This window comes from Sebastes umbrosus, chromosome 7 (genome assembly GCF_015220745.1).
Source record: "Sebastes umbrosus isolate fSebUmb1 chromosome 7, fSebUmb1.pri, whole genome shotgun sequence".
In the NCBI taxonomy this organism is placed as follows: Eukaryota; Metazoa; Chordata; class Actinopteri; order Perciformes; family Sebastidae; genus Sebastes; species Sebastes umbrosus.
The window spans coordinates 34,291,413-34,307,918 of NC_051275.1; the positions used below are offsets into that span (position 1 = coordinate 34,291,413).

General features: G+C 40.1%; 1 protein-coding gene across 3 annotated transcripts in view; it reads left to right on the forward strand.

Annotated features, from left to right (window-relative positions):
- Positions 1–16,506, forward strand: part of si:cabz01090165.1 (uncharacterized protein LOC100333421 homolog) — a 398,220-nt gene extending 381,714 nt beyond the window's left edge. Inside the window, exons 15-16 of one of the 3 annotated variants that reach the window (XM_037776323.1) lie at positions 11,698–11,747; positions 15,027–16,506. The gene's annotated coding sequence lies outside the window, so the exon portion shown is untranslated. The remainder of the gene's footprint in view (positions 1–11,697; positions 11,748–15,026) is intronic. The other 2 variants (XM_037776324.1, XM_037776325.1) reach the window with 2 other exon arrangements.

A 16,506-nucleotide genomic window follows, 5' to 3' on the forward strand; every position in this document is an offset into this window, starting at 1 on the left:
ATAATTATATATCTTAAGCTGCTTAGAGCTAGTGTTAGGAAGTTAACAGGTCATATTGCTGTGAAAACGTCTCCTTCAAACAACTGGATTTATTCACCAAAATAGCCCAATATGCATTTTTACTGAGTAGAGCTTGAACGCATCATAACGTAACACAATGGAACCTCCGTTTGACGGTTCATCTCTAGCTGTTAGTTTAGTAAGCGCTTGATTTATGCAGTTTTCGATGAGCATTTAGCGATTCACATTTGGTTAATTGTGCAGCCCTGGTACCAGCCCGACGCGGAGCAGACAAAGGGCAGACTCAGCGCCAGCAGCTGCCTTTTATCATCTAATCAATGCCAGTGCACTACATTACAGGTCCGGCCGGAACAATCATTCCCCAACGTCGTTCCACCTGGCTACATCAACACACAACACGGCTGAGCGAGTTAGCTAAACTAACTGTTGAGGTAACTTTGTGAATAAAGCCCCAGATGAACTCTTCTCCAGACTAGTAACTGACAGTGTGAGTTAACTCACAGGTCAGCCAAAACTCAAATTTCCCTGATTTTATCAGTTAGCATTAGTTAGATTTTCTCACCATATCACCCTGTACTACTTTCTCTCTCTACCTTGGGCAAACACATTCTCTCTTTTACTTCCTGTTGCCTCTTCCTCCCAAAACAAACACATGTTGTTTCCCTCCCAGTGTCTCCCTCCCTCCCTCCCTCTAGTCATTTGTTTGATTTTAATGAGTTGTTGTTTTGTTTTGATGCCTTCCTTCTCTTCTCATCTCCTTTCATATCCGAGTTCAAGGTCGTTCTGTTCGTCTCTTATCCTCCGCCATAGCTTTTCTCTTTATCTTGTGATATTTCTGTTACCAATTTCACTCTCAAATTGTGATGTATATCGCAAGGTATCTATCAAAGCGCTGGAGGATTTTCTCCCCCTTCACACAATTTATGAGCTGTTTTCTTTTCTGTTTTATCTCCGTGAACGCTGCGTAGTTCAATGGATGGAGTGTGACACCAACGCTGTCGGCTCCTTTCACTGTTTAACTAAACAGGCAGAACAAGTCATTTGTGCCTGTGGTTCACATGTCCTGTGTGAGCTCACACATACAGCCTTTGGATTCATTCTTTTGATTCTCTGAAAACATTTTACAAGCAACATGACAGAAACATGACGGAAGATGCTCTTTTCTGTGTCACGAGGTTCTGTGTCGACCTGGTTCACGTGTTTTCTGCAGTATTTAAAATGATGTTTACACGCTGTCCCTTTGGGTGGATGTCTTGGATATCTTTCCACGTGGTGTTGATCTGTGATCTGTCTGGACACTTGATCTGGATCAGGGACAACAGCATGTTAATGCAAATGTAAAAACACCATAGGCTGTATACGTCACCATTGGTTCATGGACTACGGTTTTGAAGCCTCGAGTTCGGCATTTTAGTCGCTGCAATCTTCTTTTTTTGGAACCAGGAGTGACACAAGAGGGCGGAGTTAAGTACAACCGAACGCTGAACAAGACATTTTTAAGCGACCACGATGTTACAATTAACTTTGGTGAGCTGAAAACACACAGTGAAAGGGTTAAAGTTGTAAGACAACGCCGTGGTAGCGACCTGTCAATCATAAGGTAGCCACGCCCTAAAGCATACTAGGGTTGGGCGATATGTTAAAGTTTTCCAACCAGCCGTCCTCAGCCCAACAACAGGTGATCGCCGATATATTCCCTCAGGTGTGTAGTGTGTACGCGTAGTTTCTTCGTAGTTGCTTCAGCTGTTCTAGTGGCGGAGCATTGTAAAACATTTTGATTCAAACTCGACAGAAACAGAATAAAACTCACCAAAACCGTCTTGGTTAGTCTTTGCAGCCATCACCAGCTTTGGTCTGGTTGAAATAAACTCTTATTATAGATGTGAAAATATACCAGATCTGCACATTGCTTTGGATGAAAGCGTCTGCTAAATGAAATTGTAGAATTGTATGTGGTGCATGTGTGAATAGTGAAAGTCACTAGTGGTGCCCGAAAGGTCAATCCAGTAATTTACTGGGAGCTATGTGTGAAAGAGGCTCCAGTAGTTCATTTTCCTTCTGTCGCGTTCCTCCTCTCTTCTTCACCGTCCTCTCTCACTTCACCTTTATTTTTCTCTTTCCTTAACTTTCTTTTTAATTTCACTCTCCAGTTGTTCTCCTCCCCTGTTCTCTTTTCTCTCATTTGGTAAGGGATAATGTACAGCGAGCCGGTCATTGTTGGACCCAGGGAGTGACCCGCTAGCTGTACATTATCCCGCCTATTGCACGGCTACTTACTGAAGAAATCAGTCATTTGACACAAAAACGGTCCTCCAGCAACAATTCAACATCCGTGTAATAAATAATAATGATTAAGAGTTGACTCTTCTTCTCTTCCTTCTTCCTTACCTCCTTTTTTTCTTTTTCTCCATCCCCCCCCCTTTTGTTTTTCACCCCACTTCCCTTTTTGCTTTTTGCTCATTCCTTTGTCCACTTCTTCATCCATCATCCACCATTCCACTACCACACTCTTCCTCTATAATATTACACCCTCTTTATATCTAGTCATCATCTTGTCCCTCCTCTCCATCCTGTAATAACACACCTCCCATCTGAAAACACACAGTTTGTCATGCATGTATGCCCACACGCACACGCACACACACACACACACACACACTCATGCAGAAGTACACATTTTTTTTCTGATGGAAGCAATCTCAGCATCCCCCGCTGGCCCTTGGACCATTTGTTGTGGGTTTAATATCAACCACACACACAACAAACATACTCACAAAGGCAATCTCAACGCGCCTGCTTTTCCTCCAATCCATATGAACCACCTGTTTGTTGGTCAGCCATCAGTACCCTCTCCCACTAGAGCAGGCGTCAGCAACCTGCAGCTCTTTAGCTCCTCTCCAGCGGCTCCCTGGGGATTGAAAAATGGACATTTGAAAATGATTCGTTTACATTTTCATTTTTATTTATCATTGTTGTAGGTCTATGGTACAACGGTACGACGGAGTATTAGGGCCACATTGAAGAAAAATAAATAAATCTTAAATTTCAAGAATGAAGTCATAATATTATAAAGTAGTAATTTTACGTGTTATTTATTTTTTTTCTTGTAAAGTTATTACTTTATTCTCGTAATATTACGACTTTTTTTCTCATGAAGTTATGACTTTATTCTCGTAATATTACGACTTTTTTTCTCATGAAGTTATGACTTTATTCTCGTAATATTACGACTTTTTTTCTCGTAGAGTTATGACTTTATTCTCTTAATATTACGGCCTTTTTCTCGTAAAGTTATGACTTTATTCTCGTAATATTACAAATTTTTTACTTGTTGAGTTATGACTTTTTTCTCGTAATATTACGGCCTTTTTCTCGTAAAGTTATGACTTTATTCCCGTAATATTCCGACTTTTTTCAAGTACAGTTATTACTTTATTCTCGTAATATTACGACTTTTTTTCTCTTAAAGTTATGATTTTTTTCTCATTATATTATGACTTTATTCTGGAAATCTCCGATTTTGTTTCCGCTCAATGTGGCCCTAATACTCCGTAGTACAGTAAGTAAACTGGCTCTTTTGATAGTAAAGGTTGCTGACTTCTGGTCTAGACACACACACAAACGGATAAATTAAAAGTAGGGATGGCAAGTCAGTTCACCACTTAAAGGAATAGTTCACCAAAAAACAGCATAAATTGTATATAGTACTCACCTCCCTGGGCTCTCTATGGTCCAAGAACGAGTTTCTTATCGAATGGCGTTAATGAAATAAATGGATGAAGGTATATCAGTGCAAACAGACTTCAGCTGAGTCCAAAACAAAGACAGCAAAAAAAGGTGTTCACGTTACCTCACTCGTGCTTTGAATTGACAACTTACCTACAAGTAATCCTTTGTTTAGCAATAGCAAAAATAAATGTTAGCCCACGAATCAGACTGTTCGCATACACCGTTCATAAATATACCTACGAAAAGTAATGCTCTGTAATTCATGTATATTCCACAAAATCAATGTGTCCAATTCACTTAATCGTGAAACAGGAAGTATAAAGTGCAGCGAACGCCGTGTAGGGAGGAGGTCGGATAGGTGTGTCAAAAAACACTGGATCTTTGCCCAGGAGACCAGCGTCCATGTCCCGTGTGAAACCAGAAGTCAATGTTGATTTATTTGTCACATAACTTACGCACTTAAAGGGACTCTATGTAAGAATCAGAAATGTCTTGTTAACAGCGACACCTGTGGCCGTTAAGTCAACGAAAGTCAGCGTCCTGTTGCTGGCGCTTGTGCTCGCTCTACATAGACATGAACGAGCATCGCTCAAAACAGTGAGGAGACACACGTCAGCTAAAAGCACAATATCACTCTATATTTCAGCTGCTTGGCAGTAATGTTAGCTGACCAGACCAAGGTCTCTCCATGAATCAATGCTGATACTGTGTTTTCCTGCTTCAGCTTCCCGACCGCGGTCAGAGGGAACAGGGGAGACACCGGAGTTTTGATCGGAGACGATAACGTTTCTCGCTCCGGAGCCCCGTCTATTCACTCAGCAGCAGGAAACAACACAGGAAACCTCTGTTGGTCTGGAGGAGCTGCAGCAGTTATTTCTGCACAAATGTCCACTGAACATTCACTAGATATTCTCAGAGCTAAACTAACTCTTCTGCAGTGTGGAGTGAGCAGCATGAACGTGAGAGGTGGAGAGAGAGAGAGAGAAGGAGAGCGGTGTGTGAGTGAAGGCAGGCAGGCAGAGGAGCAGAGTACAGCAGAGACTCCGGCCCTGGAGACCAAAGATACGGTCTCCCCCGCGTCTTCTGGCCGCGGAAGAGTTGACACTGTTTAACAGACGGGCTTCACTAGATAGAACTTTGCGGTTTTGGTGCGTCCGTGTAGTTTGTGTTGGAACAGCGTAGCCACACGTGAGCGCACATGGGACACCGACCAAACAGTACCTTTCAGTAATGCCACTTCCGGAGTTATTTTAAGCCACCGCTGCATGCGACGCACTGATCTTGTCGGTTAACGGTTAATAATCGGTCAATTCAAAATTAGCACCCCTATTATCAGTAGCAACAACGATCTTTCCCTAACCATACTGTAGTTGTCATGTGTAGATGTTGCAGAAAGAAAATATAGTAAAACATGTTAAATTAGACATTAAAAAATATGACATTGAGCATAATGTTTTTATTTTATTGTTGTTTTTACAATAGAAAGAGGTCAGTTTATATGAGAGGAAACAACATTACAACGTTAAGGCTCTTTTCACCAGTTCAGTACAGACAATAAGTGTAAACCGTAGGTCTCAGCTTGTGATGAGATTGCATAGTTATGGAGGTGAGATGCCAAGAATAGATTGGTATTAGTGTGTGCAGGGCCAGCAGCCTTATTACACAGAGAACAATGATGTCAGTAATAAACTACAGCACTGTGCTAAATGGAGTTCACAGTATGTAGGAATTGAGAAGAGGCATGTTTATATATATATATGGTGTCTGAAATATAATATATGTCTTCATTCAGTTTCCACCGGACAACAGCGCACACACCCAACAGAGACATGAAGACGAGCTACACACACCGCACAAAAATACACACATTAATTCAACGCATGCTGGCTCCCGCCGATGCAATCCCACCTCAGCGATTACCACAGAGAGGGAGAGCGAGGGTGGAGAGACACAGGCAGACACTGGCAGATAGCATCACCGTGCGCTCTGCAGAGCCACGAGGCATCGGGGCCTCCTTCAGTGTGCTTTTATTATCCGAGCCTGGCACCGAGCAGCAGGACGGCACAGTGACTAAACTGTTAGCGACTGCCACACAGAGCCTCCACCGAGGCCGGCAGCCAGGCGGCGCGGCCCCCACATGGAGCCACAGTGACACCTGGTGGTCACACCATGCACTGGCTTTTATTTTTACCCCCGTGTATCCAGGGGAAAGTAGAAGGATTCACATTCATGCATTCAAACGTTCACACTGGGAGCCACCCGGCACAGCCACAGTCTGCTACTGGAGGATGCTGGGAAACATTTCTGAGTAAAACCAGCATGTTCAGACACCTTACATGCATCAGGGTTTATGGGGAGCTTTCCTTTAGTTCTTTAGTGCTTTATTTATTCAACATTTCATCAACATTGACTTCATCAGAACATGATAAAATAGCACTACACCAAAGATGCATGCTTGGAAATTAAGAAGGCCGTTCCTGCAGCAGCCATGACAACAAATTACTAAAATTAGCAGGTTTAAGTCCACGGGCAGACGGCAAAAGGAGTAATACATTAGCCTTTATTACTCTTCAACTCTGGACAACATTCAGGAAGGTTTTTCACAGGCTGCCGTTGTCGGTAGCACTCGTAGCGTTATGGCAGCACCCCAAAGTGAAGCCCAAAATGTCTCGATCGCCGGCTGGTGGCTGACTGTTAGTTTAGGAGGCGTTTGATTTGATATGCATCAGACCAGTGGTTCTAAAACTTTTTACACCACGTACCACCTCAGAAAATATTTGACTCTCCAAGTACCACCATTATGATGAGGGGTGGGCAATTCATTAATCAATTTTGGGGCCAAACAAATTCTGTCAGACGTAACCTCTATTTTATCACTACATTAATTTACAGAAAATATACTGCACACTTATTTTTTCAGTATTTATTCTACTGAAAATCACTCCAAACAGCATATTATTAAGAAAATTACATTATATGCATGAGTATTTAAACCGTACAGGACTGACTGTTTTGGGTAGTAATGTTTCCATTAACAAAACTTAACAAAACAGAGAATCCCCCAGCATGCCAACATATAAAAACATGCACTGCAGGTCCACAGAGCCCTATTCTTCAGGGCAGGGAGGGTACTGTACACAGTACTGTACTGCACTTTGATATTGTCATCTATAGTAGTTGTTTGCATAAAAACAAACAATTAAAATTATTATGAATATTTGAATATTTGCTTTGATTAAAAAAATCTTGGCAAGCTACTTAGAGCTAGTTTTAGGAAGTTAAACAGGTCATAATTCTCTCTCTAATACAGTATCTATTTTATATTGATGTGAAAACATCTCCGTAAAACAACTGGATTTATTCAAGTTTGTACATTGTACAACGTTGTAATTTACCTTCACCCAATAGTCATTTTTCCTGAGCCAACTTCGAACGCCTCATAACAATAACTCAATGGCACCTCATTTAACGTTCGTATCTCCAGTATTTAGCCAGTCAGGACAGTGCTGCCCACCGGCTGCTAACAGCTAACGTTGCTAACTCTCGTCTTTTTGATTTAAACACAGATTTGTTCTTCAAAGTGACGCATGATCAGGGAAAAATAGGGTGCGTCCCCTCAGGTTTAGTAGCGCCATGCTGTTGAGCGTTTTATTTCTCTTCACCGTGGCTTCGGTTCCAAACAAACTGAAACATGATACAGCGTGCGTATGCATCATTGTGAATGCATAACTGTGAGAAAGCATCAATACAGAGGAATTGATAGTCAGAGATTTCTACGCGTACCACCAGTGGTACATATACCATAGTTTGAGAACCACTACAGTAGAGTATTTTATGAGCAGAGCATGCATTTTAAACACCAGTATCTCAGGTGATCATGTTTATTTAATTGCTGGAAGCCAAAATCGTGATTAATATTTGATTAATTGTGCAGCCCTATTTTATTTTTACAGTTATCATTTCTAAAGGTTTTGATCGTATTTTACTCAAAATAAAACAGCCGATGTGCATGAGTTCCTGTTCCATACAGTATCCACATGTACATCGTGTATCGCAGCCATGCCGATGAAAAAAGTAGAAATTAAAGTAGGTCCGTTTTACTCTTTTCTAAACAGCTGCTTACTCTAAATAAATCTTGTGAATGCACATCAACAGAAAGCAGAAGAAATCCCAACTCTGGCTCTGCTGTTTCCAGATATCTATTTTTTACAGGGAGGCCTTTGAATATAATTTGCAGCATAACATTGCCAGTGGCTTCTCATAAACCCTTTGACTAAAATAAAAACAAAGTCAAAGTCATTTTAATCTCCATCTGAAAAAGACCTGAGTGTATGGAGGAGAGGAAGCAGAAAGAGGGACAGACGGGCGGATTGTAGGTTTGTAGTTGGGGAAGGAGAGAGAGAGACATCCAAAGAAAGACAAAGAGGGAGAGAGAGAGAGAGACAGAAGGGAGGATTATGGACTTATATTTAGTTAGTGAGACAGAGAAACAGCCGCGCAAACAGAGAGAGAAGTACAGATGAGTCACCTAGCCCCGAGACACAGTTATTGACGAGAAGAGATGGAGGGATAAAGAGAGATGGAGAGAAAATGAAAACTCTGGGATGTGGAGGAGGGAAGGACAGAAGGATTGGGAGTAGATTGGATGTGAAGAAGACGAGGAGAAGGAGTCTGCAAATAGAAAGCTGAAGCCCAGATTTACAGCTCCCTGAGTCGATCTAAATTAGTATTGATCATTGATTTATCCTTTATTCGTCATTTCTTTATTGTTTGTCAATTGCTTGTTATTACATGTCTCTGTTTCATATCGCGGTAAATGAAATGTCTTTGGATGTTGGACTGTTTTTCGAACCAAACGAGACATCTGTAGACATCGCTGTGGACATTCCATCTTGTAGTTTTTCCACCACATCTCATCGGTCTTCACCAGCAAATCGGAGTTTGCTAAATACATAGCTATACCTACCTATCTATCAAACAATTAATCCATCAAAAGAAAATGAATCATGCTGATAATCCATATGAGGGATTGGAAGAATAGAGGAAGAGACACCTGCAGTAATACATGTATCTCTCTATGTATCTAAGGCCATGATTTCCACTGGGATGGAAGAGTTTCAGTTTGATTTACTCACTAAAATCCTCCGACTGTCCAGCTGTGATGATCCAGATGAGACAAGAGAGGAGTTAATAGTATTGTTGTCCCCTACAAAATTACATACAACTAAACTGCATTCTCAATTACGTGTTGAGGGAAACATATTTTTTGTCTGGATTACGGTCACAGTTTTAGAGGTTGATTTTTCTGAGCTTTTTGCGCCACGAATAAAGGCGTCGAACAATCACACTGTGCGGAACGGGTTAAGTTGCACCTATATTTATAAAACAACAACACAGAGGCTCCGTAGTCCGAACCAAACTTTATTACTTCTTTTAACCTTGACAAAGACGGGCACAGACCAAATCCACTTCTTACTTTCTTACCTTCAAAATAAAAGCCCTAAACATATAATATTTGCAGGCAGTTATTTCACATTTTTGTGTTGTTTATTTGTCATGCCCCCAGTATGGAGCCCCCTAGATCCCCTGGGAGAACATTTGTATTAACACGTTGCCTCAAGTTAGGTAACAACAAGTTACTTCATAGAGCACTTCTTCCAGTCATTCTTTCCTAAACCTAGCTATAGTGGTTTTGTTGAGTTGTTAAGTTATTATTTGAACACAAATCAAGATATCTTTTATGACCTTAACCAAGAGGTTTTGTTACCTAAACCAAACCAATCGTTTCACAACGTTAACCACGTGGCGTTGTGCGTTTCTGCAAGCGTGATACGAGGCTGATATGAAACGTATTTATAAACGTTTTGGTTCAGAAAAGATGCCATTCAACATATCTATGATTTACAGAAACATGCAATGCCAACATTTTTTTCTGGCGACTGGGTTGCACAAACTGCAGTCTCCTGTTGTTTTTTGGTTGGTTTTTTTTACCCATCCATCCACCCGACCTCCTCCCTACAGACTCCTCAGACTAAGATTAGAAGCATATTTGAACTGTCTTGCCCTGGGTTTCACCTCTCCATGACATGAAGAGTTGCAGACACTAAAAAACATCCTCCCACCTCCTCTGAATGTTTGAAAAAGGAATCTGCATTTTGAACAGTTAACCCCCTGAAACCCACAATAGACACATTTTTGTGTTTTTTTAGGGGGTTACATGGGGTCTTTAGGGGGAGATAGCAGGTCAACAGTAGATGTCACATAGAATTGGTGTACATCATCTGAAAGGGGGAACCTGAAGATTAATTTGAGATGCAGCTCAGCACTGTGTGTCAAGTTGTTCTAGTCATAAATCAGAAATAAACATGCTCTATTATGTCTCATAAGTTGTTGCAGCAAATTTTTGGGTTGATACCATTTGTTACACAGATTTGGTGCTAGATTTAACCATTGTTTACCACTCAAGAATTGATAAAACTGATCAATAATCCCTCCAAAACACCTCATTAAGACACAAAGACCTTGAGGAACACAATAGAAAAAGCTATGCTGTGATTTGGGATCAAAAACTTTTGACATTTGGAGATTTCTGCAAGAATTTCATTTTTCGGCGATTGGATGGCGAGCACTTCTGTTGTGTAAACCGCTCAGAAACCCCCTTATTGCCAATCTATAGCTAGGAAAGCCATCCATCCTCTGAATGTTCTAGGTCTCTAGTTTGATTCATCCATCCTCTGAATGCTCTAGGTCTCTAGTTTGATCCATCCATCCTCTGAATGCTCTAGGTCTCTAGTCTGATCCATCCATCCTCTGAATGCTCTAGGTCTCTAGTTTGATCCATCCATCCTCTGAATGCTCTAGGTCTCTAGTTTGATCCATCCATCCTCTGAATGCTCTAGGTCTCTAGTCTGATCCATCCATCCTCTGAATGCTCTAGGTCTCTAGTCTGATCCATCCATCCTCTGAATACTCTAGGTCTCTAGTTTGATCCATCCATCCTCTGAATGCTCTAGGTCTCTAGTCTGATCCATCCATCCTCTGAATGCTCTAGGTCTCTAGTTTGATCCATCCATCCTCTGAATGCTCTAGGTCTCTAGTCTGATCCATCCATCCTCTGAATGCTCTAGGTCTCTAGTCTGATCCATCCATCCTCTGAATACTCTAGGTCTCTAGTTTGATCCATCCATCCTCTGAATGCTCTAGGTCTCTAGTCTGATCCATCCATCCTCTGAATGCTCTAGGTCTCTAGTTTGATCCATCCATCCTCTGAATGCTCTAGGTCTCTAGTCTGATCCATCCATCCTCTGAATGCTCTAGGTCTCTAGTTTGTGGTTGTAAAGTTTCATGAGGCTGTGATTATCCTAGAGGTCACCACAGGTCATTTTATACAGTGAGGTCAATGAAATGTCTCCTATGGGGACTAACATCATCACACATGAATCCAGTTGGGTTCATTGGATCCACAAGAGTCTCAGCTTTACAGTGATACCCAATTTATGGAATTCAAGACTGTTTAGGGACCCCAGTATGCAGAAATATTCAATACACCATTTTAGATTAGGAGACAATAACACATTTATATTGTATGAAAAAAACAGCATGGTTTATGCCCCAAACTGCATGTGATTATCATAAAGTGTGCATGTCTGTAAAGGGGAGACTTGTGGGTACCCATAGAACATGATTGATACCAATGGATTCCTTGGGTTTTCTAGTTTCATATGATATATGTCGCTTCACTCGAGCCATAAAACTGAACCTGCTAGAGCCTGTGAGAGACAGTAAAGTCAGTCAGGTCTTTCCTAAAAAGGTGCTTGAATTCAACATTAGTTAAAGATATAAGGCAAACACAACATGGAACTAGTTACTGTGTCCCCTTGTTTTCTATCGGAGCTCTAATTCCATCTTCCTCTTGTCATTTGTTTGTCGGTTATGTGTGTTTTTCAGATTTACTTACATCCAGCTCCACAGCGCTGGAGGGAGAGGAGGCGGGAGAGGTGAGAGATCATCACACACACATACTGTATATATAGAGACACACACAGGTGAGAGGGTAACCACTCATTGTTCCACCAGATAAAGCTCCAACACAACATCTTGAGGGAGGGTGGAAACATGCCAGGCATACGTTAACAGGGAAAGACGGAGAAGGAGGATGAGAGAGATGGAAAGAGAGAGCAGCAGCCATTAGCAGGCCTGCAGTCTGTCTGCCTCTAAGTGCTCTGTAAATATCGCCTTGCCTTAGTAAACAACATTATTCCTCTTTATTGGGCCATTATATAATGGCCTGATCCCCCACAGTATGCAGATTGGTGTCGCTCCATTATGTAAGCCTTCTCTTCCATTATGTAAGCATTCTCCTCCACTCTTCTCCCTCTCTTTACTTCTCCATCACTTCCTTGTCACTCTCTTCTTTTTAACACTTCAGTCTGTGCACCTTCGTTTTGCTTCTTCCTCCCTCTTCCTTCGTTTCTCTCTCTCTTCTGTTCTGCAACCTATGGATGGATATGTTGCCACTCTGTTTATACTGCAGTACCCATGTCTTTGGTATGTGCAGATATGTTAGGTCGTTATGGGCCATGTAGTAAATACCATGCGTTCGTCCACTCAGAAGTGATGGTCTTTATTTTTTGGTCATCTTTTAGGTTCTGCACTATTTTTTAAATACTGTGTATATTTCTGATGTCACTGTTTGACATGTTTTATGGTTAAATGTTTTAATGTATGGAATTGATATAATGTATATCCTGAAAGTTCAGCATATACCATAACATGATTTTATCCACATTGTCCACTTCTAGAAGAGAGTATAAAATAGTCCTCAGGACATTTCCCAAAGCCCTTGCACTTTAAGTTCTCAATGTTCCATTTGCCAACAATTCTCATTAATGTTTGGTAAATAAATATTGTTATGGTCACTTAATAAATAGTGACTTGCATTGAAATTGTAACATGTTACTTAAAACAATTTATGTAATCAAAAATTGAAGTAAGTTTATAAGTAACCTAACATGCAATTTTGAGGTAAAAGTAAACAAAGTTTTTAATTATAGGGGAGTTTGTACAGCTTCATTGAACTTCAAAAAGTTAAGTAAATATAAGGTGAATAATTCCTTGAAGAGAAATCAAATTGTTTATGTTAAAGGTAATAAAAATATTTAAGTTAGCTGTATTTGATTTTATCTGTACTGTGAAAACAAAATAACCTAGTAAAAATTACTTGAGGATGTTTAATAAAACACACAAGTTTAAGTTAGTGAAACTTAAAATAACTAGTAAAATGTACTTAATTGAGGATGTTTAATAACATAAAAAAAGAAGTTAGTGAAACTTAAAAATAACTAGTAAAAGTTATTAAATTGAGGATATTTATTTAGCTTACAAAATTGAGTTATTGAAACTTAAAATAGCTAGTAATAGTTACTTAATTGAGGATGTTTATTTAACTTACAAAACTGAGTTAGTGAAACTTAAAATAACTAGTAAAAGTTACTTAATTGAGGATGTTTATTTCACTTACAAAATTAAGCTAGTGAAACTTATAATAACTAGTAAAAGTTACTTAATTGACGATGTTTAATCTCTCCTTAATTTGCCAATTCAAGTTCAGTATGATGTTTACGGAGTGATGTTCAAACCCGAAATGCCATATTTTCTTTTACCTACATAAATACATCAGATGGACAGAGGGTTTTCTTGTGAATCATTTTGTAATATTGTCCATGGCATGCTGAATATTTTCAAAACATTGGGGCCTTTTATTAAGAAGTTAATATTTTCCCATGAGTTTGAACAATGCTTGGTTGCTCAACAGGACTTCAAAATGATAAACGTTTCTGGTTTTGCAAACCGTTCTTTCACAAAATACCACACAGAGTGTGGAGTGTGCCATCTGATTAATTATAGACCTTTGCAACATTTGTTTTTAATGAAATATTGAATAAATGTTTAAACAAAGTAATTGAAAAGTCATTTAAATGATGCATTCATCAACTCAAATTAAAGTAATAATGATTATGAAATATTGTTTAATTTTCCAATTAATAATGTCATTCTATCTTTAAATTATTAATTATTGAATTTACTTATGTGGCTGCTTTTTATATTCCATCTCAGAATTAATTTGTTTCCTGCTTAAACATTTACAACATGTTTGCTTTAATTTAAAGACATTTAAAGATGAAACCCACATGGCAGCATCATGAGCTCTGATTGGCCAGACTCTTAGCAGCTGACCACTCAGGGCTCTTGCTGCTGCCCTGCAGCTTTTTTTTAAATATATTAATTAATGAATTGATTATAATGATATACTTAAAGTCTATAATTACTCTGGCAGCACACTCAAGTCTCCATTATGCACAATCCTCACTTGTCAAATTCATAGACACACTTTTGTTGCACAGTGGGAAACCAACTATCTGATTATTGACATGGAGAGTTCATTTTAAAGCACTTCCCTTCCCCCAGGAGGACTTGTAATATGACTTGATTTTGTATAAATCTCCTCCTGACCATAGTTCATAGTTGACTTCCATTTGCATTCACTGTACTTCGAGGGCCCTCTGCTGGCAGAATTAGAGTTGAAGTTCTTCACTTCCCTGCACCTTTTATTAGTAGTATCTCATCATGCATTGCAGTACAGCTTTGCCATCTGCTTTATTTACCAGACGAAGAAAAGGGTTGTGATGTTTGTGTTTCAAGCACAAGTACAAAAGAGTTTGTGGGTGTGAAGGGGGTAGTTTCCAAAGCAAAGTATAGGCAGGAAATGGTTGAAATCTCAGCAGTTGGCCGAGCGGTCACTGAGTCATCAGTACTGAAAAACAACTTTTACAGACCCCTGCAGATACTGCAGTGTGTTTCAGCACAAGGTGGGAGAGAATATGTGCACTTGTTTTCTTTTGTCCAAAAAAATGGGATTACTCAAGTGTGTAGGTTCACAAACAGAACAAGAAAGTTCTAAAGAAACATGAACTCTATAAGGGAAATAACTCCACAAGAGGTCAGCTGATAGACTCATGAGTGAGAAAAACAAACAAACAGAATGAATTCCAGTTAAGAGACCGAAATTTAATCAGTTAATACAAAAAACGACAGAAACAATGTAATGTATACAAAGAATCAGAATACTTCCTACTATTACAAGAAAATGTCAACATGACTCCACAAACAACTAATAACATTAATGCTAATAATTAATGCACCTTAATTACAGTAATTCATCAGTCACTCAATCAATCAATCAATCTGTACCTGTCTCCCTCTCTCGTCTCCTTCAGGTGCCCCTGTGGGTTGCATGAGCCCCGATGATCAGGTATTTGACCCAGAGACACACGCCCACCCTCAGACGTCACCTCATACCAGAACCAGATGGGAAGGGATGTTATGTGAACATCTGGTGGGCGGCCAGAGGAGGATATATACACAGCCTTCCTGTCGACATGCAGAAGTCTCCGCACCGCTGGATACAGGTCAGGCTCTGGGCTTTGAACCCTGCTCATGTGATGTCGGTGCTTAACTGGGGCTTGAAACCGCGGATCAGAAGAATCGAGAGTGAACACGGTCTGGTATCTCTTCTTCTTTTCTGAAGGAATTATCCGGTGATCTGACAGGGCTCTAAAGGGTGTCGCGTGGATTTAGCGTCTGCATTTGACAGTTAGGATCCATGCGGACACTAAATGCTGCTCTGGGAATACACTGAATGGATTACTGGAAAACCCTTTTATGACATTTTTTTCTGGGATCTTCTCGATTGTGGTTTATCGACGGTTCGGTGGCACCGCTCCTCTCTTTCCCCAGCATACAGTCATATGCCAAAGGATTACTACAGTATTATGACAGCATTATTACAATATCGGGAGAATATGCAGACTTCCAAAAGCACATCGCTCTATTATCTCTTAGCAGTCAAAGAGAAAATTCATGTTGGGCCTTGGATTGAAAATACGAGCACATTGTCAACGTCTTGTCTCAAAGCATCAATAATAACAAACTGTCAAACTAAACGGTGAACTTCTCTGGCACTTTAATCGTATGTCTTCACCTTCCCCCCTCTCTCTCTTTCTCTCTCTCTCTTTCTCTCTCTCTCTCTTTCTCTCTCTCTCATTTTCACGAACAACTGAATAGTATACTCTCCAGTATTACCAATCTAACTCTTCTGGCTGCGAATGACTTAGATAATGTTGAAATAATCAGTGTGTTTGCATCGATGGTGGATTGGTTCTCTCTATGTCGGAGTATTTAAAAAAAAAAAAAAAAAAAAAAAAAAAACTTGGTGTCCCGAGGACGGAGCCTTGAGGAACTCCTTCGAGGATTATTCAAAGCACAGACATCCGGCTCTACGTTTGATGGTGAATCCTGGTGTTCAGTTTGACCCTGGAAGGCAACTGTACCTCTACGAAACACTGGGGAACTCGACCGTAAGTGTTCCTATTACTAAAAGCTGGCACTCGAGATAGTTAAATGTATTAAGCGGTTTTAAAAGATGGCCAGCCGAACTTGCGCTGTCCCGTCCCTTCCCCTCCCTCCCCACCTTTTCTCCTCCTTTGCCGTTTGACAGTGTCTGTGTTTGTATGTGACATACACCTTACAGTCTTCGATGGTTTGATACCCATGATTTACTTTGAATATAACGAAACAAATGACCACAACAAGGAGAAAAAACACAACAACATGCGAAATGGGGATTTTATGCTTTCATAGATACAATTATGTGGATTTATAATGAAATAAAAAGGTATTTTTCTTGGAAAAAAAAAA